The sequence below is a fragment of the Idiotropiscis lumnitzeri genome, chromosome 14 (assembly GCF_059441095.1).
Source record: "Idiotropiscis lumnitzeri isolate Australia: NSW breed Sydney's pygmy pipehorse chromosome 14, RoL_Ilum_1.0, whole genome shotgun sequence".
Taxonomy (NCBI): domain Eukaryota; kingdom Metazoa; phylum Chordata; class Actinopteri; order Syngnathiformes; family Syngnathidae; genus Idiotropiscis; species Idiotropiscis lumnitzeri.
Genome location: NC_142404.1, coordinates 2726011 through 2734365, shown reverse-complemented (window position 1 = coordinate 2734365; position 8355 = coordinate 2726011). Strand labels below are relative to the sequence as shown.

Below are 8355 nucleotides of genomic sequence, written 5' to 3'. Positions count from 1 at the left end.
GTGAGCCTGACTATGTCCAGTCGGAACGCTTGTGCCGAGCAGACCAGCTCAGATTCCTTCCTTGCAAGAGAGGTGACATTGCATGTCCCAAGAGCTAGTTTCTGTAGCCCGGCTCACACGCCACCCAACTCCTTTGGCCCCTCCCACAAGTGGTGAACCCATGGGAAGGGCAAGGGAAAACGCGTTCCAATGATGTTGTGTTTCATAAGGGGATTGGTGAGCCGTGCTTTGTCTGGACCCGCCCTAGGACATGTTTCCCATGGGTGACCATACCAGGGGCAAAAGGCCCCCGACAACTTAGCTCCTAGGAGCATTGATTAGGTGGTCGGTGCCTGTCGTGGCGGCAACCCCCAAACCCGCTGTTGGACAGCAGTGGTATGGGATGCTGTCAGGCTGAAGAAGGATTCCTATCGGGCCTTTTTGGCCTGTGGGACTCCGGAAGCAGCTGACATGTACCGACTGGCCAAGCGGAATACGGCATCTGTGGTTGCCAAAGCTAAATCTCGGGTGTGGGAGGAGTTTCGTGAGGCCATGGAAAACAACTTCCAGACGGCTTGGAGGAAATTCTGGTCCACCAGCCGGCGTCTCAGGAGAGGGAAGCAGTGCACCATCAACACTGTTTATAGAGGAGATGGGGTGCTATTGACCTCGACTCGGGACGTTGGGAGTTGGTGGGGAGAATACTTCGAAGACCTCCTCAATTCCACCAAAACGCCTTCCATTGAGGAAGCAGAGCCTCAGGACTCCGAGGTGGACTCACCTATCTCTGGGGTTAAAGTAACCGAGGTGGTTAACAAGCTCCTCGGTGGCAAGGCCCCGGGCGTGGATGAGATCCGCCATCCGTCATGGTTGACACGCTTCTACAACATTGCATGGACATCGGGGACAGTGCCTCTGGATTGACACACCGGGGTGGTGGTCCCCCTTTTTAAGAAAGGGACCGAAGGGTGTGTTCCAATTATAGAGCAAACACACTCCTCAGCCTCCCTGGTAAGGTCCACTCAGGGGTACTGGAGAGGAGGGTCCGTCAGGAGGTTGAATCTCAGATCCAGGAGGAGCAGTGTGGTTTTTGTCCTGGCTGTGGAACGTGAACCAGCTCTACACTCTCTACAGGGTCCTTGAGGGTGCATGGGAGTTCGCTCAACCGGTCTACATATGTTTTGTGGACTTGGAGAAGGCGTTCGACCGTGTCCCTCGGGGAGTTCTGTGGAGCGTGCTTCGGGAGTACGGGGTACAGAGCCCCCTGATCCGGGCAGTTTGGTCCCTGTACCACCGATGTCAGAGTTTGGTCCACATAAGTCGGATTTGTTTCCAGTGAGGTTGGACTCCGCCAAGGCTGCCTTTTGTGACCGATTCTGTTCATAACTTTTATGGACAGAATTTCTCGGCGAAGCCAGGCAATGAGGGGATCCGGTTAGGTGGCCTCAGTATTGCATCTCTGCTTTTGCAGGTGATGTGGTACTGCTGGCTTCTTCAAGCCGTGATCTCCAAGTCTCACTGGAGCGGTTCGCAGCTGAGTGTGCAGCGGTTGGGATGAAGATCAGCACCTCCAAATCTGAGACCATGGTTATCGGAAAAGAGTTGAGTGCCATCTCCAGGTCGGGGAAGAGATCTTGCCCGAAGTGGAGGAGTTTAAAAATCTTAGGGTCTTGTTCACGAGTGAGGGGAGAATGGAGCGTGAGATCGACAGATGGATCAGTGTAGCGTCTGCTGTGATGCGGATACTGTATCGGTCTGTCGTGATGAAGAGGGAGCTGAACCAAAAGGCGAAGCTCTCAATTTACCGGTTGATCTACGTTCCTACCCTCACCTATGGCATGAGTTGTGGGTCAACCGAAAGAACAAGATCTCGGATACAGGCGGCCGAAATGAGTTTCCTCCACAGGGTGTCCGGGCTCTTCCTTAGAAATAGGGTGTGAAGCTCGGCCATCGGGGAGGGACCCAGCGTCGAACCGCTGAGGTGGGTTGAGCATATGATTAGGATGCCTCCTGGACACCTCCCTGGTGAGGTGTTCCGGGCATGTCCAAATCGGCAGGAGGCCCCGAGGACAACCCAGGAAACGCTGGAGAGACTATGTCTCCCAGCTGGCCTGGCAACGCCTGGGGATCCCTCCGGAAGAACTAGTAGATGTGGCTGAGGAGAGGGAAGTCTGGGCTTCCCTGCTGCCTCCGCGACCCGGCCTGATAAGCGGCAGATAATGGATGGACACGCACAGTGGGGTGAGAAGTGGATGGGGCACAACCTGTTTCATTTTTACATTTTTTGGGGCTGCATGTCATGTGTGCGTCATCCGTGTGTGATGTGGTACCGGTAAGTCCGTTCTTGAAGCTCTTTGGTTACAATACAGACACAAGCCGACAGATGGACTTAAGCATTGACAAATTCCCATTTCTGTTCAAAACAAACAACACTTAAGGAAAGATGTATTTTTTTCGAGTTGTGGGCATAGCTATGTGGCTAACTGCAGGTTGTCGTGGTAGAAATGGGCCATGTTGTTATCACTAAGGAAGTGGCAATTGCGCCAAATCGCCGAACATGAAATGAGGGCACTTATATAGCCGGGACGCGACTCATGCTGTCATGCTTGGTGGCCAAGTTTCCACAGTGCAATTTTGATAGACAAATTGGAAGTGGCGAGCGTTGGAAATATTTACCTCGACGCTCCCTGTTTCACCTCGTGATAGGTGAGGTGGCGAACAGGAGCACACACCTTGGTTTTATACATCTTTCCAAATTTATTGCAATTGGGGGTTTGTAGAAATAAGGATACTTTATACTATAATATTCAGGTGACAATAAATATTATTACTGATATTGACTTTAGGTGACAGGCATGATTTTTTATGGTCAGATTGCATTTGCCAATATATCCCAAATCGAGATGTGTTTCCAATTTGAGAAGATTGGTGTAATATAGTCGCACAACGCATTTCTGGAGGCAAACACTTGCAAAGCAGCCATGCAGCCACCATACAGATAAATGTCTGTGGACGCAAGACAGGAAGTCTTCTTGCTGTCACATGGCCTCTCTTGTAATTGGGACAAGACTCAAACAAATTCTGAGTGGCCAAACAAAAGTGCTGGCCCAATGTCATAATTCTCACACAAGTTAAGCTTTTTTTGGCACTCTTACTCATCTCCACTTGGCGTCAACACTTTTGCTTAGCTGCCTAGGGAAAGTGAGGAGAAGAAGAAAGGAATCATATCTATTAGAGAGAACGAGGCAAGCACACAGGGAGAAAACCTGGCAACCCGGACTGTTACGATCCGTGTTTTGTTTACCTGCTTTCAGCAAGGGGGCGTTTCCCCCCGGCGCGCGCCGTACCAGCTGGGAGAAACGCGCGGACGAGCCCGCAGCTGATTCCGATCACGCCACTAATTACGGGACTACTTAAACCGCCGCCGGGAAGCAACCGGCGTCGGATTATTATATATCCTGCGACACTCATGCTCATGGTTCACGTTTTGATTCTGCCCTTCTTGCGCCGTGTGTTGTTTGTTCGTTTGATCCTCAGCCTCAGCTATTCGCCGGCTCGCTTTCTGTTTGCATTTTCGCTCATTGGACTTTGCTTTCCCTTTCGTGGTAAGCCATTCTCGTTTGTGTATTTTCCTTGCCTTGCAAGCGCTCTAAGTTTAGTGTTCGTTTTACTTTCCTGGTGCGGCTGCGCCCACCAGCGCTTTTCGTTGTCTGTTTTCGTCTCGGGTGTAAGTTACGAGATCTGCCTCTATTTAGCTACCCTGCGGATTCATGCAGTAGGTTCTGTGTGGATTAATTGCTTGCTGCCGGACACAATAAACATCTTGTCAAAACCTCCTTTCCTGGTCAGCGTTTTTAGAGTCCACCAAACGCTGTCGGCTGCGGCCGAACAGCAACCTTGTCACGGACAAAGACGACTCCAGCCGCCCTGTCAAGTGAAAGGACAAAGCCTCACACATAGTATTGCATATTTAAAGGTTTAAAGGATAATACCCAATGAGCCTTTCTACCACAAAGGAAAATTCAATTTTAACATGGACGTAGTGCCAGACATTGCCTTAGAAATAAAGTGTTCACCGCTACGAACGGAGTGGCATCATTCATATGTAAAGAAGACTCCATTGCGTAATTATTTTGTCATGCAACAAAACAACACACGCCCCAAGTGAGCAGTAACTCATACTATACACTCATAAAAACATAAATAAAGTAAGAAAAATAAAATAAGATGACAGGTGTCTTCTCATAAACAGCAGTGGTAGGTTTCTCGAAAAATGTCAGGAAGGGGCACCACGCATTTTCAGTGCCTCGGACGGTGAATCTTATTTTTTCCCAGTCCATACATTGCATTATGTCCCTTAAGTGTACTTGAGGAGGGGGAGCTGGGTCTTTCCATCTCAACTAAATACATCTTCTAGCAAGTAATGATGAGAATGAGAGCAGTCTTTGAGATACACGCGACAGGTCAAGGTCTGGTGGTCAAGGTGTTCGGCTCAATGTTACACGATACAACCTCAGATAAAATCTGGAAGACTAATTTCCAGAAGGTAGTAGAGAGGGACAGGACCAAAACATGTGGACTAATGTTGCAGGTTCGCCATGACATCTGTCCCATGTCCCATCCACAGTCGGATAAATACGTGCTAGTTTGGTTTTGGAAAAGTGGACTCGGTGAACCACTTCGAATTGGATTAGTGCATTGCGAGCGCACACTGACGACAACCTGATTTAAAATGGAATCCCAACCATCGTCTGTGAAACTGAATTGTAAATCCTGCTCCCAAACAGCTTTAACGACTTGCAGAGATGGAGAATGCAGTTTGCAAATTAAGTTATAAAGTTTAATTCCCATCATGTGGAAAAGCTCGAATGAAGAAGAACCAATCGTAAATGTGGGCGCACAGCGTGCAGCCCCAAAGTTGCAGGGACACGCACGCCATGTAGCAACTCTGGACCTGAGCCTTCCAAAGGATATCCTCTGCAGTGCCCGCGAGGACACCGTGGTGGTAGTGCTCATATTGGCTGATTTTTTATTCATTTATTTTTTGCTTTGTGTTACATGCCAATATTTTAATTACATGACTACTCCAGATACACACCACTTTTACAATGAAGTGATAACAATTGGTTTGGTGTGGGCCCCAACTCCGACAAATGCTGATTTAGGTCTCTACCAACGACACTGCTCTAATTCTTACATATATTAATTATTTCACTATTTATCCATCCACCCATCATCTGAGTCACTTCTCCTCACAAGGGTCGTGGGCGTGATGGAGCCGTCTTTGGACAGTTGCAGTACACTGAACTGGTTGGCAGCCACTTACAGGGCACACAAAGACAAACAACCATACGCTTTCATACTCACACCGTGGGACAATTTAGAATGTTCAATCAACTTCCCATGCATGTTTGTGGAATGTGGGAGAACATGCAAACTCCACACATGAAGGTCAACCCACGACCTAACCCACAACCTCTGTGCTGAGTTGCGGACGTGCTAACTAGTTGAACTCCGTGCCGCCCACTATTTATATATTTAATAGTGATTTATTTCTTATTTTATTTGATTGGATGTTTTTGTAGCTCTGCCCACAGTGCAGCATGTAATAATTTTAGTTGTCATTCCCTCCCATCAAACTCAGTTGACAAGCAGTGGGCAGGACTAGCGCTGCTCCAGCCCTCTTGTACCTGCAAGAGCTCTCGTGTTAGTTAATAACAGATATGGATTTTGGCAGTGAATACAAAGGCAAATACGTTTTAGGCACGTGATTTCTTTGCGCAAATGAATCATAACTTAGGAGAAAATAATTGCATAAATCGCATTCCCAGCATGATACATTTGTTGCTTTCTTTGAAACGATTTGGATTGTTTTTTTATTTCTAGTGTGTGCAAAATCATCTTTCTCTACATGGAGCCTTGTTAAAAGATGTAAGACAAGTAGCTTGCCCCCGTTTCCACCCAGTGATAACAGGTGATAACTCCAATTAGCATACCAATTGTGAGAATTGTCACTTGCTCAACTTATTTGAGCTGAAAGATGTCATTTTTAGACAAGTTAGGTTAGACAGCTCAGTTGGTAACTGATCAAAACACTAACTTACCTTAGGGCGTGATAAAATGATACACAACAATGAATTCATACAACTTATATTACACAGTGAGAAAACAAGCAACCGAACACAATGACAAAACATAATTGGCTCCAACAGCTATATTTATAAATGCCATCAATTTTCATGAAGCTTCACTTTCCTCAATGCCTAGCGGCATTCTGTAAAATAGTGTTAATTGATAACATTAGTTGTTTTTCGGATTCCCCGGCGATAATATTAAAAATAATAATACTCATGTGTTTTTACCTGCAACACATTGTGTAGTCATTTGTTCATTTTTACCCTGTGGCAGAGATGGGAACAACACATCACCTTCTCCCTGAACATGCTCAAAAGTTGAGATGGTTTGTCACCGTATCTCTCCAAGTACTGAGGCTAACTACTGGCTGTCAACAAAAAGGGGCATAAAGTCCTCACACAAAGACCAATTTTAACAGGTCATGTCAGTAGAAAAACATACCAGGGAGGGTATTTTTGGGAAAAACAAAAACAGAACAGCACAAAAAAATAAAAATATTACGGCAAGGGTGACTACATTTTGCACATGCCAAAATTCTCAACAGGGTGTGGGTTGCTTGTGAATAAAAAGTGGTTTGAAGTTTTGACAAAGACAGAAGGTGTATGGAACATAGTGGTTTTTCACTTCACCCTTTAATACAGGATTTTTCTCAAATTGTCTGTCTGTTATTACTCACATGTCATTAACTCACAAGCGCTCATGCAGGACAAAGCGATTGGTTGGGGCTGGATCAGTGCTTGACCCGCCCAGTGCACACCCACTGACTTCAAAGAGAGAGAGAGTGAGACATACAATTAATTCATTATGCAAAGGAAGCACAGGGGGGCAAGTTAGATCAATAGTCAAATAAATAAATATTTAAGTAATTATATGAATAAATACATGTTGAAATAACTGAACGAATAGAACACAGACGAAAAATATCAGTTTTAAAAGAGTGACTATTGTAAAAGAATATGAATAGACAATTCATGAAAATATCAATTACATTCACAAATAGTATTTCACCAGAGGCTAACCTAAATATACTAAAATAGGATAATGCCTCATTAGCAGGTTTAAAATGACCAGAGAAACTCTACAACATACAGCATGTTTTTAACTGTGCTGAAAACGTGTTTTTCTTTTATTTCACAGCCAACCATGTTGCGTATTAATTATTGAAACAGTACATGCCGACGAAGCAACCACAAAGACCAAGATGTGTTCTTTTGCTGCAGAGAGACAGACACACACAAACATGGACCCAAACACACACATGGACACACTTCTTGATTCCAGACATAACCAAGAAACTATATTAGGTAACCGCTACATTCAGGGTTCTAAATTAACATCGTGTTGATAAAAATTTAGCAGCCAGTTTGGCTGGTGACGCATGAGACGATCGTGTTGGCCAGATAAACTTGGGCATTGAGTGCCGAGGATCGATTGAAACCAGGACTAACAGTCAGATTCTTTCGGAATCCTTTGTAATTTAAATATCCTGCACTGGTACCTCGTCAAACGACCCGAAGAAGTACACACATATGATGGCCGCGCGGGTGCACCTGGCGCCAATCACAAGTGTGGCTTAATGTTAAACTAAATGAAGTGCACACGTTAACTGAACCATTAAGGGCCAATCTTGATACTGCAGTTTTTAAAAAATCAGCCCCAGGACCAGTTTAGTACCGGGGCTTGGTACCCATGCCTATGAGTCAGTGCAACCAATGGGAGAAATCAACAGAGATAGTGTGAGGGCAGTGGATGAAAACAGAGAAGCTAAAGTTAAAAAAAAAAAAAAAAAACATTGGCTGGTGGAAATTCTGATTGGCTGGTAAATTTAGAGAGTTGCCAGCCAGTGTGGCTAAGCCACGTTGGCCATGTTGTCTGCTTGCTATCTTGACAAAGTCAGATTCTTTCAGAGTTTGCATTCAGATCAATTGGATATTTGTTCTTTAAAACACGCAGTTAATAAAAAAAAAATGTGTCAAGAGTATCAAGGTCTCAAAATACTGCATCCTTTCAAAATGGTAGAAAAAAATCACATATATCATTGTGTTCCCCTAGGTGTGAGGGTGGCAAGGGGTGTCCAGGGCCACCACATAGCTCTGCCCATGAGCCCTGCGGGCTACTTACGTGGCCCTTGGGACTACCACATTGGTGACCCCTGAGAAAAACTCATACAAAAGTGCATATATGGATAATGTATATGTACCTTCTGCCATCTATTTGAGGAACATTTAATCATTTTGTTGT

At 45.4% G+C, this 8355-nt stretch overlaps 1 pseudogene; it reads right to left on the bottom strand.

Annotated features, from left to right (window-relative positions):
* Window positions 1-297: 297 nt before the first annotated feature.
* LOC148323136 (uncharacterized) lies at window positions 298-2726 on the bottom strand (annotated as a pseudogene).
* Window positions 2727-8355: the final 5629 nt, after the last annotated feature.